Below are 20,427 nucleotides of genomic sequence, written 5' to 3'. Positions count from 1 at the left end.
ATTTTGGTTATCGTACCGATATTCCAATAACTCTTCTTTTTATTAAGGTTAGGATTAATGTTTTTGTCAATTCTCACATATTTTCTATTTCCATATAATCTCTTCCTCTTCATGCATATATATTGTATATTGCAGTTTACAAGTCACTATTTATTTTATAAATAGACATGTGTGGGTACACATTATATATGTATGTTCCTAAATTTACCTTGGAAATGAATACCAATAAACCCACTATAAATTGATAGTCTCCTAAATTAAAAAAGCATTTAGAGCACCTAATATAATTAACATCATAACTTAATTTAGTTGAATAAAATGTTACCAATAACATACATAACAATTATATATATAATACATATAATATATAATAAATATATACATAATATATATTAAACATCTGTGATGGTTTGTATATGCTTGGTCCAGGGAGTGGCTCCTCCTGTACCATACCTGTCTGGACACTGCTATGCTCCTGCCTTGATGATAATGGACTGAACCTCTGAACCTATAAGCCATCCCCAATTAAATGTTGTTCTTTATAAGAGCTGCCTTGGTCTTGGTGTGCATTTATACTGCACATCAGTAAAACCCCAACTAAGACACTTACTTAGTCTGTATTCATAACAATATACTTTTTTTGCAGGTGTATGTGTGTATATACATGTTTGTGTCTGTGCAGGTGTGTATGTGTACAAAGTAGAGTCCATATATGTGTCTGTGGCCAGAGACTGACACAGGGTATCTTCCTTAGTCTTTCTCTACTTTATTTACTGAGGCATGGTCTCTCACTAAATCCGGAGCTAACTGAACCAACTATTTGGCTAGCCAGCCTGCACAGGGATCGCTATCTCTGTCTCCAAAGCACTGGGATTACAGGTGGGCTACCATGCCTGTCTCATGAGTTCTGGAGATCTGATCTTCATGCTGCACAGCAAATGTTTTATCCTCTGAGCCAGTTCTCCAGTCCCCATAACAATATAAGTAATGTCCCTCTTTTCTTAAATAGTGTGTCCCTAAGTCCCAAACATGCTTAAGTTATATATTGGCCTACTGTTGAGTAAAGTCACTTAATACAAAATACCTTTTGTAATGAATATTGAATATCTTATGCTCCTAGCAGACAGGCATTTTGTCGACATGATAGGATGTGAAAACATGAAGCACTATTGTGCTGGCACAGGTGCTGGCCATATAGCACAGTATAGAATGCCATTGCTTCTTATCATGATTGTGGGGCTGGCTGGGAATGGACGCTCTGTTCAGAGTGATGAAGTACTAGCCTCTTACACACTTGTAGCCTAGGAAAATATCAAAATTGTAAGACTGGTTCCTACTGACTATCTATTGTGTTTGTACCACTGTGTATTTAGAAAATCAGAAGTTGAATGTCCATCACGAGGTAAGGACCTTATAAATATTTGTGATATGTAGCTATGAAATATACAGATACATATTTTCTTAGTCTATAACAGCAGTTCTCAACCTGTGGGTCATAACCCCTTTGATGGGGGTCGAATGACTCTTTCTCAGGGGTCAACTAAGGCCATTAGAAACCACAGATATTTACATTATGATTCATAACAGTAGCCAAATTGCAGTTATAAAGTAGTGACAAAGATCATTTTATGGTTGGGGGTCACCACAACATGAAGAACTGTATTAAAAGGTCACAGCACTAGGAAGGTTAAGAACCACAGGTCTATAACCATATCAATATTTTTAGATGTCTTTCTTAAATAATATATTCCCACAACTCAATTCACATAGATCCACGTCATTCCTTCTGATAGCAACGCTCTGCCAACGCTTATTCACTAATTAGTTTTTAGAGTAGAGGACTAAAAAAAATGAAAAGTGTACTACTCCCATAAAATTTAACAATATTTGGCATATATATTTTCAAGTTGGTTGTATACGTTTGTCATTTCCCTGTGTCCATAGCAGATGATAGTTCAACCTCTACTTCTGGTTCCCTTTTCAAGTTCTCTTCTGTGGAGGAAGGCCTGGGAGGGCAGGGCACACAAGCATTTATCATCACCCACCTGATCTGTGCGTTTGGACTTGCAGATGCCACACATTGTGGTTAGAAAACGTGGGAGCACTTATACCGCACGCGGGCAGAAGTTGTCTTTGATCATTATTCTCCCTGAAGCAACTCACTATAGGAACTATTTACATGGCCTTAATATTGCATGCAGTGTTGTAAACGCTCTATGCATCTATGCAAATGTTATCTGTGTACATTGTATAAGGAGCTTGGCTATCTGTAGATTTGGGTCTTATGCAGGGAACCGGACACAAATCTCCTGTGGAGATTAAGGGACAGTAATACTGTCTAGACCCCCTTTCCTGGGCGTCTAAACACAGTATCTCTTATAAATCTTTGCCTGACTTATTAGCAATTAATAAGCAAGTGAGTACAACAGAAATTTTAATATATAAAATGATTATAAACTTATTTGCTTCTTTTAGCCATTGTCTTTCAGTTTTATGGTTAGAACTAAGAGCATTTTCATTGTAGTAAACATGCCGATTAGCAAAAGATTATACAAAATAAAAACCATAACCCTATGACCTGGGGATCAATAACATAATATTTTACTACATATATGTATTATATATGTAGATACACTTTTACTACATACATGTATTTCACTATATACATGTTTACTGTCTGCATCTTTTACTTTATACATGTATTATATATGTAGGATTGTCATGACCACAGTTTCTGTTAATTACCCCTATGTACTACAAAAGAATGAAGTACTCTTGAAGTATTTATTTTATTTTTAAACCCTGTGTTCTCTGCATCTATAAGGCTTTATCTCATTGTCACCATAATGTAGGAATTTTCTTTAATTAAGTATTCTATGAAATTCTTCTAACTGGCTGTGTAAGGGTGTATCTCTGACGTGCTTAGACTTGGACAGTCCTGACTACTTAGGCGTGCCTGCTTTGAAGCCACTCTGCAAAGGCTATCCTTTAGGTGTGAAATCCTGTCGAAGCCCACTGTATTTCTGTTTAGCCATTATAACGAGTCTGTGAAATGGCATTGAACTTGGGAACCTAGAACGCCTTGTTTGGATCTCAGTCCTGTGTGCTTTTCAAATGCAAGATTGCCTTGATTTCTAATTTTCAATTTAGTCAGCCAGCCAGAAAAAGAAGCATTTATGGAATGCTTAAAAAAAAAAATCCCATTCCTCTTAAGTCTGTCAGTCCCCCGAGAAGGAGTGTGCCTGCTCCTGGCCAGCCCAGCGTTTAATCCCAACCTGTCACCAGTTTCTATGAAGTGAGGTTTCTATTACTTCCTGGATCGCTCTAGTCTATCAGAGGTCACCATCTCCAATTTAGCCTAGATGTGGATGGGAAAATACCCTGTGCAGCCCCAGCATCCAAAGAACATTGGTGTCAAATTCAATTACTGCAGAAGGAGACCTTCTTTTTTCCAAAGGTCTCTGAATCCATTAAAAAAGCGGCTCAGATTCCTAGCACTCACGCTGTGGTGAATGTGTCTCCCACACGGGCCTTCTGACAGCTTCGCTGTAATTTCACTTTGTCAAGTCCTCTCATGGTTGGAGTTTCATTTGTTGAAAAAATAGCTCAAATGGAAGCAAAGGCTGTAACGTCCTTAACATACATCTGCACAGACCCGACTGAGGTGAATCCCACAGACGCCAAAGAGACCACAGTGATTTCATCTCCTGGAAGTTTCCCCTTTCTATATTTCCAAACATGTTGGATTTCCAAATGTAACATGTCAGTTCCAGATTGCCGTGACCATAGTGTCTGTTAATTATCCCTGCCTGCTACAAAGGAATAGGGTATTCTTCAAGTTTTTTTCTTTCCCTTTTATTTTAAAATCCTGTTTTTCAGATATTTCTTACATTCCCCATTTGCTCAAAATGTAGAGATTTTTCTTTTTCTTTGATTGAAGAATAAATGAATTCACTCTGAATTGAAGAAAATGACTCAACATATCTCACTTTTTTTAATAGCTGAGAAATATATTTCCACATTTACATTTCCAGGAAACTATCGTAACAGGCAGGAAATAGCAGTGTTTCCTCTCACTAATCTACATCCTTCTAATTTGTCTGGAACACAAATGGATCAAGAAGTGTAGCTGTGTAGGCTCTTTTGAAATTTACTGAACATTGTTCTAACTACCGGGTCAGCCTTGGGCATGTAAAGCCACCATTTCAACTGTCAGGAACTATTTCCAGAGAGTATACACTTTACATGGCAACTTGAACATCCCTTTCCCCTTCTCACAATTAGACCACAGTGAACAACAGTGTCCTTGGCTCCTGTTTGATGCCTTTGTACACTTAATACCATCTTCTGCAGCCTCCAGAAATCTTCTGTCCCTGACCTACACTTGACAAGGGTCCCATTCAGAGGATGTTGTCCCAGACAAGACTCCTAGAGTTCATGCTAGACAGAACTAATGACAGGATCATTTTGGGAAGTAATATGCCAATGCATTTGATGTGTTCTTGGAGAACAGGTGCCATTTCATTTTTTATAATATTTTTTTATGTCTGGTTATTTTTACTTAAAAATAAGTTTATTATAAATCACTTGTATAAGTGTCATTGTTTTCATCCTTATGAACTGACTCATCCATTTAGATCTGTATGAGTTCTGCCTTGAATGATCAGTCCTTGGAGGATGAGAAGGTTCAGTAGTTTCCTTTTGGGGCACACAACATTGGATGCCATCTGAGCTCATGTTAGGATGAATTGGAAAGAAAGTACACATTGGTTGAAATGGAGCACGCATCATGGTTATGCTGAACCAGCCAGCTGCTTCCCCAGCTGTCAATCACTTGGACATTCAGACACAGGTGTTTCTATGATCAGGACATCCATACCTTCAGGAGAGATGCAGAGAGGTGTCTTGGCTGAATCTTAGGGCGAGTGCATTTGTGTTTCAGCCACCCTAAAGAGGGGTACCATTGCTTGCATTCCCATGGTGAACACCTGGGGTCTGGTTTCCCAGCATCTTTACTGGCATCTGGAAGCATCATTCTTTTAACTGCTCCCACAGGTGTGACAGTACTTCAGTGTAGTCTTGACTTGCATTCCTTCATGCCTGGGAAGGTGCTATTCTGAGTTCATTCATCACTTCAGACTTTTACAATAGGATCAGTTCTTTTTCCACCTTTGGTACATGGTGTGTGTGTGTGTGTGTGTGTGTGTGTGTGTGTCTGTCTGTCTGTCTGTGTGTGTGTATGTGTGTGTGTGTGCACATGGGTCCATTCTTGTGTGTACATAAGACCAGATGAGGCACCTAGATGCTATCTCCTATCATTTTCTGCTTTATTACTTGAGACAGGGTCTTTCAATGAACCCTGGATCTTTGACTGAATGTGGAGTGTGTGTGGTTTTCCCTACTAGGGTAGCTACAATCAGCAAGCCCCTGTGATCCCCTTATATCTACCTTCTCACGGCCCACCTCCCCCTGAGCACTGGGGTTCCAGGATGATTTTTTTATGTAGGAGCTGGATATTTAAACACAGTTTCTCATACCTGTGCACCAAGTACTCCTACCTATAAAACCATTCCCTTCCATTCCTCTCCCTCCCTCTAATGCATGAACATGACATGTTTCTCATTTGTTTGAAGAGCATGTTTGATTCATGATATCATATTTTATAATTTTGGTGTGCAGGTATTGGATTTATTTTGTTAATCTTGTGAACCTGAACATTCTATTTCACCAAGGCCATGTCTGTCAATTTTTATTATATGTTTTATATTGTACACTTATATTTGCATTCTTCTGACCTGATTGTTTGCTGTTATAAGAGTTGATATTGTTTTAGTTTGGACTCTCTTAAAATTGCATAGCTGGAAGAATACTGTGCTCAGGCATCTTCAGAGATAATTCTGAACTTCCCATGAAGGGAGCAAGAGAAGTAAGGCAGGAAAGGAAGCAGGTCAATTAAAATCATGTAGCTATTCTCATTCAAATGGTCACAATGGATGCTTTGTCTGTATGTATATCTTTGAACACTTGGCTGGTACCCATGGAGGTGAAAAGAAGAAATCAGATCTCCTGAGACTGGAGTTATAGATGATTGTGAGCTTCAGTGGTACTGGGAATTGAACCTGGGTCCTCTGAAAGAGCAGCTGGTGTCATCCCCCCAACCCCCCGCAATTCAACTCTGCTTTAATAAACAGTTTTGATTAAAAAGTGACTAAAAACCATTGACTATGGTTTTCTGCAGTATTTCACTAAGGTTCCCATGTGGGCAACCTATATAACAAAGTTTTAGTGAAGTTCCCACACCATTCTCTTCCTAAGGCTTAAATGCTGTGCTCAGTGCTGAAAAACGCGGGGCAGTTCACATTTCCTCCACATCGATACAGAGGCCTTATCAGAGTTCTTAGAGCTAAGTGGCAGTATTTGAAGACATGCCCCATCAGTACAGACTTTCAAAGAGAAAGAAAATATCACAGTTTGAAGAATGAAACACACACACACACACACACACACACACACACACACATACCCTGAAACAAGGAAACTGCATTTATATGTATAGAAGCGAAACAGGGGAAAGGCTACATTTAAAAATAGCTACAAAGTTCTGTTTATTTTTGGCATACTGTGTCATATTGGTGTTACATGGTTCAACTCCATTAACGCTAATTGTCTTGTGTCTGCTCTGTGGCAGATTTCAAGCTTATGCTGTTATTGGAAATAAATCTAGTTCATATGTGAACACTGCATCTACTTCACTCCTATCTCTAATTCTCATCTAGTTCCTTCTAGGTGTCCCCGTCTCCCTCCTAAATTCATGATCTCTGCTTATTATTCATGTGTGTGTGTTTATGCACATACACATTATACAACCTACTGAGACCATTATGAATTGCTCACATGTACCAAGAACTGACCACTTGGCACTAGACACATATTATTACAAATTATATGCACAAAGAAGCAAATGAGCCCACTGGCACACAGACGTATTCAAGTTATAATTAACAACACCTTTCTCAAAATAAGAGGTTTGACTATGTATGTTCATACCAAACTGTTAGCACTGATGTCACAGTTGATTCTAAAGATAAAGCAGTGGTCCTTTTGATAGTCACAGGAAGCAGGAATGTGTGTGTGTGTGTGTGTGTGTGTGTGTGTGTGTGTGTGTGTGTGTGGAGGTGGGGGTGATATCAAGGTATCAAGGCAGGCTCAAATCTGAATGTTTTCACCTCTCAGACTCACATTGTCATTTAAGTAGCACTGAAATAATTGAAGAGGTAGTAAGTAGTACCTTTAAGAGATAAATTCTCTCTACCCCATGAATGTGTTAGTACAGAATTTGTGGGGTGAAGTATGCCTTATTGTTTTCTTTTTATTGATGCTTGTTAATTCTGCACATTAGTGGGGGTCAATAGTTCCACACATGCATAGAACATGCACAGATAAATGCCAATCCTGCCTTTTCAGCACTCTGTACCCCCAAATAACCTTCCCATTCTCTATGCACCACATGCTACTTTTTATGTTACCTTATTCTTCACATATGGGAGAGAACACATGGCAATATTCTTTCTGTGCATGGCTTATTTCACTTAATGCACTGGCCTCTGTTTACATCAATGTTTCTGAAAATGACAGAATTCTTTTTGTAACAATCTATCTGCAGTATAATGGTATTTCAATGCAGTTTTGATTTGCATGTCTCCAGCACCTGAGGATATTGAACATTATATTCTATGCATTTAATAGCCAGTCCTATTTCTTCTTTTGTGCAATGTCTATTTGGATTATTTATCTATTTATTCAATTGGAATAAACTTAGACAGAGAAGTAAAGGGCCCCTACAATGAAATTTGTGACAATGAAACCATTGATGGAAAGAGTTGAAGAAGAACTCCCCAAACCAGAAAATACCCCTTCTCTTGTTTATAGATTGAATGAAGTAATATTTGTAGAATACACTCGACCTGAAGTGACAGTGAGTTAACATGAAAACAAACAAAATATTAGTACCATTCTTCAGCCATCTATAAAACAATCCTGAAATTCTGGAAGAGTCCCAAAAGACACTGCAAGGCAATGCCGGACAAAAAGAACAAGTTGGAGTCCTTACAATGGATGATTTCAAGATATACTACACAACCACAGTGACCAATACAGTATGGTGTTGCCATAGCAACAGACATGGAGACCAACAGAACAGACTAGAAATCCTGCAAAAAAGTCCACACATCTGCTGCCAATTATGTCTTGATAAAAGCTCCAGAAACATCTGTTGAAGAAAGGATGGCTTATTTGATAAATGTGCTTGGGAAAACTGTATATTATCCCACACAAGATTGAAACCTGACCCATATCACTCACAATATACAAATGAACACGAAATGGGTTGAAGATATAAGTTTGAAACCTGCAACTCTGAAATGGCTAGAAAACAACAATGAGAGCATGTGGGATAGGCATTGCCTTTCTAGACAGGGCTCTGAAATAACAGCAAACAAAAGAAAGGAAGCAATGGCTAAGATTACAGTAGACTAAAACATTCTTCCCAGCAGTTGGGGGACAGTCAAGAGAAAGCCTGAATACTGAAATAAAATACTTTCTGACTATATCTCACAATGTTAATATGTGAAATATATATATATATATATATATATATATATATATATATATATCAAAGTACTGAACGAAAAAATATTACAGCAATTGAAAGCCAGAAGTGGTGGCTTCCTTATCATGAGCATGGGTTCTTACCCAGAATGGGGTCAGATCCACTTGCCTGTTTCTTATACTCTCTTTGCCTGCCTGCTGTAGGAAGCCTGTTCTGTTTAAAACACAATAAGGAAGCCCTGTAACACACTGGTACTTTGATATTGATTTCCTCAGCCTTTGAAGCTGTCTAAGTAGCTTTCTGTTCATTATGGAGTATGATATGTGCTGCTATAGATAAAGGCAGGTTGGCACTGTGTAGGAGATGCAGAGAAACCTACTGAGGAAGGAAGCCCAAGGAGAAAGACAGAAATCCAAAGGCTTCATATCTGAGCAAGTTGCTCTTTATTTATGAGGCCATCCACAAACAATTCCTGACGTAGTTCGCTCTAGTATATCTACTGCAACATGAGTTTTGGCTAGCTTGGAGGACATCAATCCAAGACTTTAGGAAAAAAAAAAAAGACTACTGGTAAATATTAAATGCATTTAACCTTGAAGGTAAAGCTAAATGGAAGTCCTAGGGGGCAGGAAAGCACTATATATGTTTTATATGCTCTGAAAAGATAGAAATAATAATGCACCACCGACACTGGGAGAGAGCAACAAAGATAAGAAGCAGTGTAACTTACCTTGCTTTGTGTGTAGTAGGTGAGAGACAAGACTCACTCTGACTAACGGAGTAGTGAAGTTTTATATTAGTTTAATGGTTCTGAGACAAACATGCAAAATATTAATTGCCCTATTTTACATTAAGTGGAGAAGGACAAGGAGGAATGAGCGAACTTATTGTTTCCTCTACTGGGAAACAATATGTCTATAGCAAAGAGGCAATTAGGGATATTTTATAAAATATTCAATAAAAAGTAACCAAGAACAAACAAATATCTTTTTAAATATTAGAATAACAACAATAGCAAACAAAACAGAACATATTGTAAACTTTATGTATGATTATATAATCATAATACGAGTTAATATTATTGAGTAAAGATAATGAGTAAATAACTGATAGACTTAGCTTATCTATTAAAAGAAGTTTCAGCCAGGTGTGGTGATACATGACTCTAATACCCAGCTCTCAGGAGGCAAGCAGATATCTGTGAGTTCAAGGCCAACCTTAGCTACATCGCGAAGTCCAAGACAGCCAGGGCTACATAGTTAGACCATGTCTTAGAAACCTTGAAAATTAAATAAAAGGTTTCGGATTGGATCACCAGCTAAGTTTAGTTCTCTAGTTTGCACAGGAAAGAAAGGAAAAACTAAAATGACCCAGGAAAGCTTAGAAAAAGATGTAGATGCCATGCTAGGAAAGCCTGCAAAGAAACGAAAAATAGAAGCTACAATGTCATATCAAACACGATGGGATTCAAGGCAAAGAGCATCAGTAATGACAGAGATGAACATTCAGAGTGCTCCGGGGCTGAAGTTCACACAAAGCTAGATAATTATCTACATAGCAAACGAGAGTGGGAACATCCATGAACATGAAACCGTAGACCCTCAAGACACTCACCAACAGCTGAGGCTCTTCCTAACCTCTTTCAGGACAAGAAGAATCAAGAATTTTAATGCAAGAAAAGGAAAAAAAAGTATGAAAAATGATAAGTATAACCGAACAAGGTTATAGGCAGTATAGTGAACAAGCTTGTCTGGACTCTGGGACATCGTAAATAGCATGCCCTATAAGCATCCATCAGATCTAGAAGGACTATGTCTTAATTTTGACTCAAAGAAAATATCACCAAGACTCAGTGACGTAGAAATGGGCATCTGAAAACAGCCACCAAAATAAAACGTCATATAGAACAAATCTTTGTCACTTGGGAATAACAATACTTGAGCTAATAGAGGAATGTAATCCAACAGAAAAGAATTTAACAGTAATGAAAATGCACCACAGGATTTGAGAGTCAAAATAAATCAATGCTAAGAAAAAGAGCTGTAGCTTAAAATTATTCTATCAACTTGAATATTAAACCAATGTGATGAAACAAAACCAATTAAATAGATGACTCAAAAAATTGACGTCAAAAAGAACAGCAAGAAGAAGTAATTAATAAAGATAAAAACCCATAAATTTAAGGACTAGAATATTAAAGAAACAGAACAGAGTATCCCTCACAACCATGTTTATAATGAGGAATGACAGGAACCAGTACAAGAATAGGGAACTCATTGAGGGAATGTTAAAAATGAGGACCAGCCCAAGAACAGGGAGCTCACTGAGAACATCGATGCCCATCCCATAAGGAACCACACAGGTCTACAGTGATTGGGGGTGATCTCTGGATATTATTGAGGAAGGAGATAGTCAGGAGTGTGTCATAGTTAGGATTTTATTTCTGTGAAAGAAACACCATGACCAAGACAACACTTACAAGGAAAACGCTTAATTGGGGCTGGCTTACAGGTTCAGAGGTTCTGTCCATTATCATCAAGATGGGAGCATGGCAGCACCCAGGTAGGCATGGTGCATGATGAGTTGAGAGTTCTACATCTTCATCTGGAGGCTGCTAGGAAAAGACTGGCTCCCAGGCAGCTAGGACTAGGATATTAAAGCCCACACCCACAGTGACACACCTACTCCAACAAGGCCACATCTCCCTATAGTGCCACTCCCTGGGCCCAGCATACACAAACCACCACAGTGTGGAAGGAAAAATGCAGGGTCCTGGACTATTAAAGACACCAAAGCAGTGAGTTCCTGTCAGGGTAACTGCTGCCACATTGAGGTGGAGAAGGGGCTGGCTTTAATCTGGAGTCTGTTTAAATGTTCTGTAAAACTACTAGAAATTTTAATCAAACATAGGCAGAAATGATAATTGCTTTTTCTTTCACACAGGCAGAGAGAGGAAGGAAAAAGAGACTCCATTGTCATTGCCGTTGTCGGTGGTGGCAGCAGCTGCGGTGGTATCGGCATCATCATCATCATCATCATCATCATCATCATCATCATCATCATCATCATCATCATCATCATCATCATCGTCGGGGCCATCACTAGAAACTAACACAAGAGTGGGGTGAAAGACTCCAAGCTGCTCAAGTGACAAGATGAACATAGTTTGCCAATGGTTGCCAGCATAGGCTGGGCCTAATACTGAGGGGATTTGTGTCCTGGAGGGGAATGACAGGCTCCCCACACCCTGGCACACTAGCTCCGGTGAGAGAGGGAGGGACTCTGGCTGGCTTCCTGCTGTCAGCTTGTGTTCCTGACCTATTGGAGATGAGGACCTGAGGTTTCCCTGGCATAGTGTTGTCTTCCTTGGCAGGAAGAATTGTGCTGTGTGCTCTGTGGACGAGTAGGCTATCACTGTAGAGATCTCTACTGTGGATGGACAGGGACCTGGGCAGGAAATATTAATCCCAGGTCATCAGGTTCGCTATTTTAGAAATTGGTGTCTGTTTCTCTCACATAGTAGGAACACAGCATATCAAGGAACACAGAAAGCACCTGATATTTATTTTGGTATTTACAGTTTTGAGAAGAGTCCTGACAGATTTTATCCAAATTTAGTGTTATTTCTTCTTAAAGTTTCCCTAAGGCCTGCAAGTTGATGAATGCTAACTTTCCATCAAAAGTAAAACTTTTTACAGCGAAGCCAGCATGCCTTTAAAGATATCCCATCAACACAGAAACCATTAAGGCCAAAAGAAAAAGAAAGGGGACCAAGCTTACTTGCCTCCTTCCCTGGACCTCTGTCAAGTGAGGAGAAGTGGCACTATTGGTCCCTTACAGGAGAGCCCCACCCCACCACAACGCCGAAGCAGCTTCTGCATCTCCCCCTGCTTTGTTCCTCAACGAGGAAGAGTGGTTGATCAAGGTTTCTGTGCAGACTAGATTGATATTAGCAAGGAAAACCTATTTGTTTTATGTAGTCTCTGCTTCGGGGTATGTGAAAAAAATTAATCATTGTCAGACATTCTCTGGTGGAGCAGGCAGAAAGGATGGACCACAGGATATGTGGGGTTGTGTACACACAGTGAAAGTATGAAGGGAGGGCTCTGGTACAGAGACTTGCCTCCAGGGCTTGGCTTGTCACTGCCCTGGCATTCCTCTGGTACCAGAGCCTGATCATCATGTATTCACTCATGACATGACCCCTCTCCACTTGGCAAGGTTCCTGTATTTATGGGAATATGGCTACTGAACTCCAATTTTACTCATGAACTTACAAAAAAATAGAAGGACACATTAGCTATAGAGAAAAAAAAACCCAGGAAAACCTAGGAATTAAAGCAAATCAACTGAGAAGTGATTTGCCTGCTGACACAAGCATGTGTACACACATACATATATGTAATGCACATACATATCCATACACAATTAAGCACATATATATGTATATGTACGTATGTATATATATAAACACACACACACACACACACACTGCAGTCTTAACTCTAGGAGACACTTGATGTTATTTCAAAAGCCATAGGGTGCTCTGGTTGCAATGGCAGGGTAGACTATTCTAGGTGATCATCCCCTTCCCATGGAACTTCCTTTATGGAAGTTTCTCGAGCTCTGCATTTAAGGATTGACACAACAGCTGCTCCTGACAGTCTACTCTGAGCGAGGTAGCATTCACTAACTATTTATTTTTACTAAATACCCATTAGCAGCCTCATCCTCCATGAACAAATGTTGGCTGAGATGTGGGAACCGAGAGAAATTGGGGAAGCTCTCTACTTAAATTCTGTGCTAAGTATAGATCTGCCCCGTGCCAGATCTGCCCTCTCTGTGGGCTCCATCCATAGCTCCTGCTTTTCAATTCTCTTCTGAATAGTCTGATAGAAGAGTTTGTGTATTATAATGACTCATGTATAATATATATAATATATAAAATAATATATACTTATATTTATATAAATATATGATTATAATTATATTATAAATATTTTATACTATATAATTATATTCATAACCTATAATTTATAGATCATAAATTTACATATTTATAAATTTACATGCAATAAGATATTATAATTATGTTTTCACATAGTTATAAACATATTTATAATATATATAATAGATAAATAATATTATATATAACATGTGATATAAGCACAGATATAAGATATGAGATATAAGATATTGTATACATAAAAGATAATTATGTATAATTATCTCTGTATTATTCTCATTTTCACCCCATCTAAATCTCAGTGTAGGAGTCTTTCAGAATCACAGATCTGCTTTCTGCCACATCTCTGCTGACAACCTTTTGAGGCTTCCCAGCATCTGTAACCCAGATGGGGAATAAAGTTTGTCTCACACTCTGATGGGTTAGGATTGACTTCTAGCGTGCCCTGCTAAGAGGTGGTCTGAGACTGTGTTTAAGTTATTTGAGAATGCTGTGCTAGATTGGTCATGCCTGCTGTGGACCCAGGAAGAAGGAGTAGGGTTCTGCATATCACACGTAGAGTACATAATGAATAGCTGGCATTCAGGTCCTTTGAGAACTATTTTTTCCTGCCGTTCAGTGTCCCATTTCCTAAGGGAGATATGCTTGTCTCCTGGCTTCTGTACTTGCTGTCCACCCATCCATCCTTCCTTCTGCTTCTTCCAAAATTTAGTTTTACTTGAATTTCAAGATTGAAGGCTCAGCTTCCTGGAGAAGTCCTTTTACTGTCCACCTTGTGGTGAGGCCTGGTGGCTCCTGTGTGCTCCTGCTGCAGAGAGCTGTATCTCTGTCACTGTTCAGCCCTCTGTGCCATAATCCCCCATGTGATGTCTGGTTCTCCCATGAGACTGGGTCCATCTGAGGGCAGAAATACATTCACTTCTGTTGTTTATTACTGCCTAGCACTTCAGTGTCTTGCCAGCATACAGTAATTGCTCAAAGGCAAAAAGTGAACATTGGATAAATTAACAGCCTTTTCCCTAGAGATGTGAGAAAGTGGCAAAATTCATAGGCCTGTGTGTTCTATAATCATGCACATGAATGTAAAAACCATTAAGACCTGTTATTGGGTATGTTAATATTTTTTTTTCATCTGTTGCCATGTATTTAAGAGGAAAATAAAATGTCATTTTTATCAGTAGGTCTATGGCTAAAGCCCTACATCAAAGGACACATCAGTGAGAGAAGAATATGCATAGTTGACCTAAAGGCTCTGGAAAACCTGGCTATGTTTATGTTTCGATTAGCTGAGGACTGAAGTCATGGAGACCTACATTTGGAAGGTGGGTGGGTGTGGTGTAGAGGTTAATACACCTGGGACTTAGCACAACCTCAAGCCCGCACATTCCTCTCTCTATCCCTGTGTCTTCAGAGAGATGGAGCTCCTTCTGCCCAGTTATAGGGAGGCAGTTCTCCAATGGATGTCTGTAGACCTTCAAAGGGAGATGGACCAAGGGTAGGAGGTGGTCTCCTGAACCTACTGTTGCCTTTAGGGCCAAGGGCAATGCTTGGGACAGCGAGTTCTGAACCCTCACATGTATCAGCTTAGAGTGAGGTTTGAGGCTGCTTTTCGCAATGCTCTGAGACAGCTTGGATGAAAGCCCTACTTCTTTTGCCTATTCTATTGTTTCTCCAAACAGCATTCATATGTATGTGTGTGTGTGTGCGTGCGCACTAAAATTTTGCCATATAGAAATAAAACTGTAGTTACATTTTTTCATTTGTTTACCGTATATATTTATATGTGCAGTAAAATAGAATAAAATCTGAATTTCTATTTTTTTTGCTATATTTATGCAGTCATCAAATATTTGCTGAGCCTTTACGATGGTCGATGTGCTGCGAATAGAACAGCAGGAAATCAATACAGTATACAAGCGGTTGCAGGGAGCAGCCTGTTGTGCCAACCTCTGGAGGTACCTCAGATCGGGTGGGCTGGCTGGAGTCCTTTATTGGATATCTTGGGTTCAAGTGAGGTTACATGCCAAAAGAACACCCTTGAGGATGTGGCAAGAAAAAAAACAGGAGGCTCCCAGTCAGATCTACCTCTGGCCCATCAGTTAAAGTAAATGTGCAATGTAGGATGAAGTGTGCGAGCCTATAATTCTAGTACTGGAGGGCAGGGGTTCGTGGGGGTAGAGCCAGTAGAACCAGGATTTCCTGGTTCATTCTGAGCTAGATAGTGAGCTCTGGGGTAACCTGGGCTACATGAGACTCTGTTTCAATGCGTAAACACCTTAAAAGCCAACAAACAAACAAAGTAGATGTCCACATGAAATCTGATAAGAGTGCCTTGTTGGGGCTCCATTACAATAGCCAGGGCCCTGTGTTTTTTCCTGAGTGGCTTCCAGTTTTCAGATTCAGATTTTATTCATTGATCTGGGCCAAACAAAAAACAAGCAAAGACTAGAAGCACACAATTTCTGCTAAACCAAGTTGTTTAAAGTATAAATACAATCACTGATTATATATTAATTATGTTTTAATTCTCCAAATGAAAGTTAGCCCCTGTGTAATGAGTTGATGGCTGTCCCTATGACCCTCATCTGGGAGGCAATGGAATAGAGTCAGAGCTGTGCTGACCTAAAAAAGGACATGCTCTTATCAGAAACAGGCTGTCAGCCATGGGGTGACTCCTGTCCCATCTCAGTCTCATCTTGATTGAGCACATGCTTTCTGAGGCCGGGAGGCAGCAAGTCCCCAAGTCTAACCAACACCTGCTACTTACTTCTATTGCTTTACTCTTTGCATGTTTATGATTTATCCTCAAAATGACTCGTGACAAGGTTCGTGCACTCTTTGTGGTAAAGAAATGAAGGGTTAAATCACTGTGCCACTTCTTCAGAGAGGCCCTATCTGGGCACTCAAGCCTTTATGTCCCCAGTGCATGCTGGGAAACCTCTATCCTACTCTGTCCTGTGTCATTTTCCTCTGGGAATTTCCACAGGATAGAGGGCAATGAGAGTATGCCATGCTCAAGACATAGCAAGCCCAGGAGGGCCAGTATGCATACCATGGTGGGATACGGAGGTCGTAAGATACGGGCCGTCTGAATGTGTAAGGGTCTGAGCCAGACAAAGGAGCACGTCCTTCCTAATTATGCAAGAAGAACTGCAAAGTGTCTTTAAACAAAATGGAGTCACAGAAGACAATTAGTATGAGATATAATGAATTAGAGAAAATAACGGGACTAGAGAAAGAAAACTAACGGAAGAGAGTGCAATAGTGTAAGCATGAGGTGCCACATGCATTAGAAGCAGAACCCAGTGATAGGAATGGAAGTAGGGCTCACTCCTAAATATTGAGCAACATAAATTACATATAACCGCAAGCACTTTGTCAAAGGCTTGGAGAAGCCCCTCTCCAGTTATTTAGGCGCCACTGCTCAGCCTTAGAGCTGCGACCAAGGTATTTACGCAGCTAGGGTTTTGTGATGGGAAGCTAGCAAGATTCAGATGCAGGGGAGTCCTGTGGACAATCTGTGAGGGCTGGGTGAGATGAGCAGAAGCATGTGCTTGGAAACTGATCCTGGGTTGCCAGGTAACTTCATCCAGGAACAGCAAAAGTACAGTCATTGGTACCTGTAGACAGGTTTTAAGGGGGAGGGAGGGGGAAGCACAGAACACTGTCCCGTGTACATGTTCAGGAAGGAGGGGTACAAATAGCCATCAATAAAAGTTCAGGGGCTGTTTAGGGGAAGTTGTGTTTGGCATGTAGAAGAGTCCCATTTAAAACTCTAAGATGTGCCAAATAGCCAGTTAAGCAGGCAATAGTATGTGATGAGGAGTCAGAGGCTGGCACCATTGATCCAGGCTCCACGGCCTCAATGGTGACCTTTGCACTTTGCAGTAATGACCATCGTCCTGGCTACAGAAGTGACTGGTGTTTTACATTCATTTGTGTAAACTGGACTAACTGGTCTCCTGAATTTGAGGCAAAGGATTCAAAGCTGAACAAGTAAGAACAGAATTGACTTTGACAGTTTAGCTACAATAGAGCTTTCATTGAGAGGCTACAAAGAATGTTCTAGGAATGAAATCATAGGACAAAATAAAATGAAATCATTTGAATTCAAGGAAAATAGGAGTTGACAAATAGTTAGCTAAAATCAGGTGACACTTGAATTGTATATATTTCAAATGCTCAACCAAACGTTATGGTTAGAAGTAGGAAGTGTTAATCTACAGAGCCATTTCTAGCAACCTGGCAAGACGGTTATGGTGGGGTGCATTCACTCTTCCGTTTTGGAATCTGCTCCCTGCCTGGGAGGTACAGGAGCAAGTTTCAATTGTGGGGGAGAAAGCATAGTGTATTCCTTCATTGGAAGGAGCCTTAACAAACAGAGATCTTTTAGTAATTTTCCTCCTTTTTCACTTAAAAACTCCCATGGCATTTTGATCTGGGAAGGGACTTTTAGCTCCTACCTATTAGAATTGATCTGACTCCACAGTTGTCTTGGGAAATGCCATGAAGTGAAGCTGATCTCTGAACTTTACCCCAATAAGTAAGGATTGTAAATGCTTAAATGTTCCTTCTCTCCATCTCTGTCTATTTGTCTGTCTGTCTCTCCTTATTTATTTATTTATTTATTTATTTGTGTGAACACATCTGTACAGGTATGTGTGGAGGTCAGAAGTCTGCCTTGAACATCATTCATTAGATGCCATCCATATTGTTTTTGAGACAGGCTCTCTCATTGGGCTAGAACACACACTGATTCAGATAGAAGGCAAGCCATCAATCCCCAGGTATCCTCCTGTCTCCACTACACTAGCTCAGAATTACAAATTACTATATCCATTATTTTAAATACGGCATCTGGGGATCAAACTGAGGTCCTGTGCTTACAGAGCAAAACTTGACTGACTCAGCTCTACCCTCAGCCTCTAAAATGCTTCCTTAAGAAAAAGCACCCGAGGTTCTCAATGTCCTTGGGCTTCACATACCTACCAGTATAACCCTAGCTATTATCTATGACTTCAATTATTTTTTTTTCCAAGAAGAAAAGTAAGGTATAGAATCATATAGATGAAAATCTCAAGGGCCATGAGATTTTAGTTTGTTTTCATTAGTTTTATGAATTGTGATGATGTCTCTTAAGCACTATGAAATTTTATGGGCTGCAATGCTGCATTTATTTAAAATTAAAATGCCAGTTAGGCTCAGCATAAGAGTCCAATGATTCCGGGACCCATTGAAGATTTCCAGTCTGAGCTGCTGAGTCTGTGGCTTGTTGTTCAGTTTTTAAATTCTCTACAAACACATTTCTCTAAGGAAAAAAAAATCCTTCACCATGGAACATGGGGGAAGGCCAGGCACTCAGCTACGGAACATGGAGGAAGGCCAGGCACTCAGCCATCTCTGAGAGTTGGCAGACTTGGAAAAGCTGCTTCCAACTGATTTTTAGACACAGAGCAGCAATCAACAAATATTTTCTGGGCATTCATTCCATATATACATTAAGCATTTCTTTGAAATAGATGGTAGTAAAGTAGAGATGTGCTCTTAAGGGCAGCACTGGACTCTGGCTCTTCACAGAGAAGTAATGTGCCTGTTTGTCCAGCCTCATCTATTGAAGGCACAGTGAATCTTTGAGGAAAAATTGGAGAAATCAGAGGAATACCCCTCTGTACATGCTTTAAGAAAGGCATGTGAACTATAGGTCCATATCAAAGGTGTTGGTAGATGGCTTGGAGCCTAGATGTGTGTGTGTGTGTGTCTGTGTGTGTGTGTGTGTGTGTGTATGTGTGTGTGTGTGCGCGCGCATGTGTACCTATTTATAGATCAGGAGTGAAAGTAGCTAAAAATGCATAAAATCAATGTTTGTAGGTAGCCTTAAAAAAGAATGTTACTTAGGAATAAGTTTAACTATAGTGCCCAAAGTTTTATGCATAGGCATAGATTTTAGAACATTGATGAAGAAAGTTAAAGCCAGAAACAAATGGAAAGATGTCATATGATCAGGGATAGTACTGGGTAAAGTGGTCTTCAGAGTCAATGCTATTCCTATCAAAACTTTAATGTCTCTTTTAAGAGGAATAGAAAAAAAAATAGTAAATTCGTGGATCCAAGTAAGACCTGCCCAAATCACAGAGCAGTTTGATCAAAAAGAAGAAAAATAAAGTCATTTAGACCTCTTGATTTTAAACTATAACTCTGACAGAGCTATAGTATTTAAATCAGTATGATACTGGAAAACAAACTCAGTGGACAATGGAAAAATAGCTCAGAAATACTACTCATGCTTGCATCATAATTGATGTTGGACAAACGTGCTAAGGATACGCAGTGGGAAAGAGGGTGTCTTCCATCAATGATGTTGGAAAAACTGGATCTCCGCAGTCCCACAACACCCAGAGGAAGCTCCATTCCCAGGCACTCTGACACACCCAGGATCAGAGGTAAGCAGGAACAAACATATGTCCCAACACTGGGAGTAACTGGGACCAGCTTGACCAAGCACACAGGAACTCCGCCAGCTCAGTGACTCCGGTTCCTTCCAGTCTGTCTGGGTTAGTGTTCTGAGCAGACCTTGAGCGAAAGCTCTACAGCCAGTCCCACAACACACAGAGAAAGCCACACTCCCTAGGTGATCTAACAAGCCCAGGATCCCAGGATCCCAGAATCACAGGATCACAGAGACAGCTTGACTCTGAGGAGTTCTGACACAACCAGGATCACAGGAAGAAGAGGCTCCAGTCAGATGTAGTCAGATTTAGATAAGGGCAGGTAGCACTAGAGTTAAGCAGATGGCCTGGGGCAAGCGTAAGAAAATAAACAACACAAACCAAGGTCACTTGCCATCATCAGAACC

General features: G+C 40.0%; 1 long non-coding RNA gene across 1 annotated transcript in view; it reads left to right on the top strand.

The window, feature by feature from the left end:
• LOC116077709 overlaps positions 1 to 20,427 on the top strand; it is a 115,691-nt gene that overhangs the window by 23,575 nt on the left and 71,689 nt on the right. Inside the window, exons 2-3 of the long non-coding RNA XR_004113302.1 lie at positions 14,753 to 14,896; positions 15,414 to 15,529. This is a non-coding gene — a long non-coding RNA (uncharacterized LOC116077709). The remainder of the gene's footprint in view (positions 1 to 14,752; positions 14,897 to 15,413; positions 15,530 to 20,427) is intronic.

The sequence above is a fragment of the Mastomys coucha genome, unplaced genomic scaffold, assembly GCF_008632895.1.
Source record: "Mastomys coucha isolate ucsf_1 unplaced genomic scaffold, UCSF_Mcou_1 pScaffold5, whole genome shotgun sequence".
NCBI classification, from domain to species: Eukaryota; Metazoa; Chordata; class Mammalia; order Rodentia; family Muridae; genus Mastomys; species Mastomys coucha.
The sequence above is the reverse complement of the archived record's forward strand: the minus strand, read 5'-3'. Positions and strand labels throughout refer to the sequence as shown.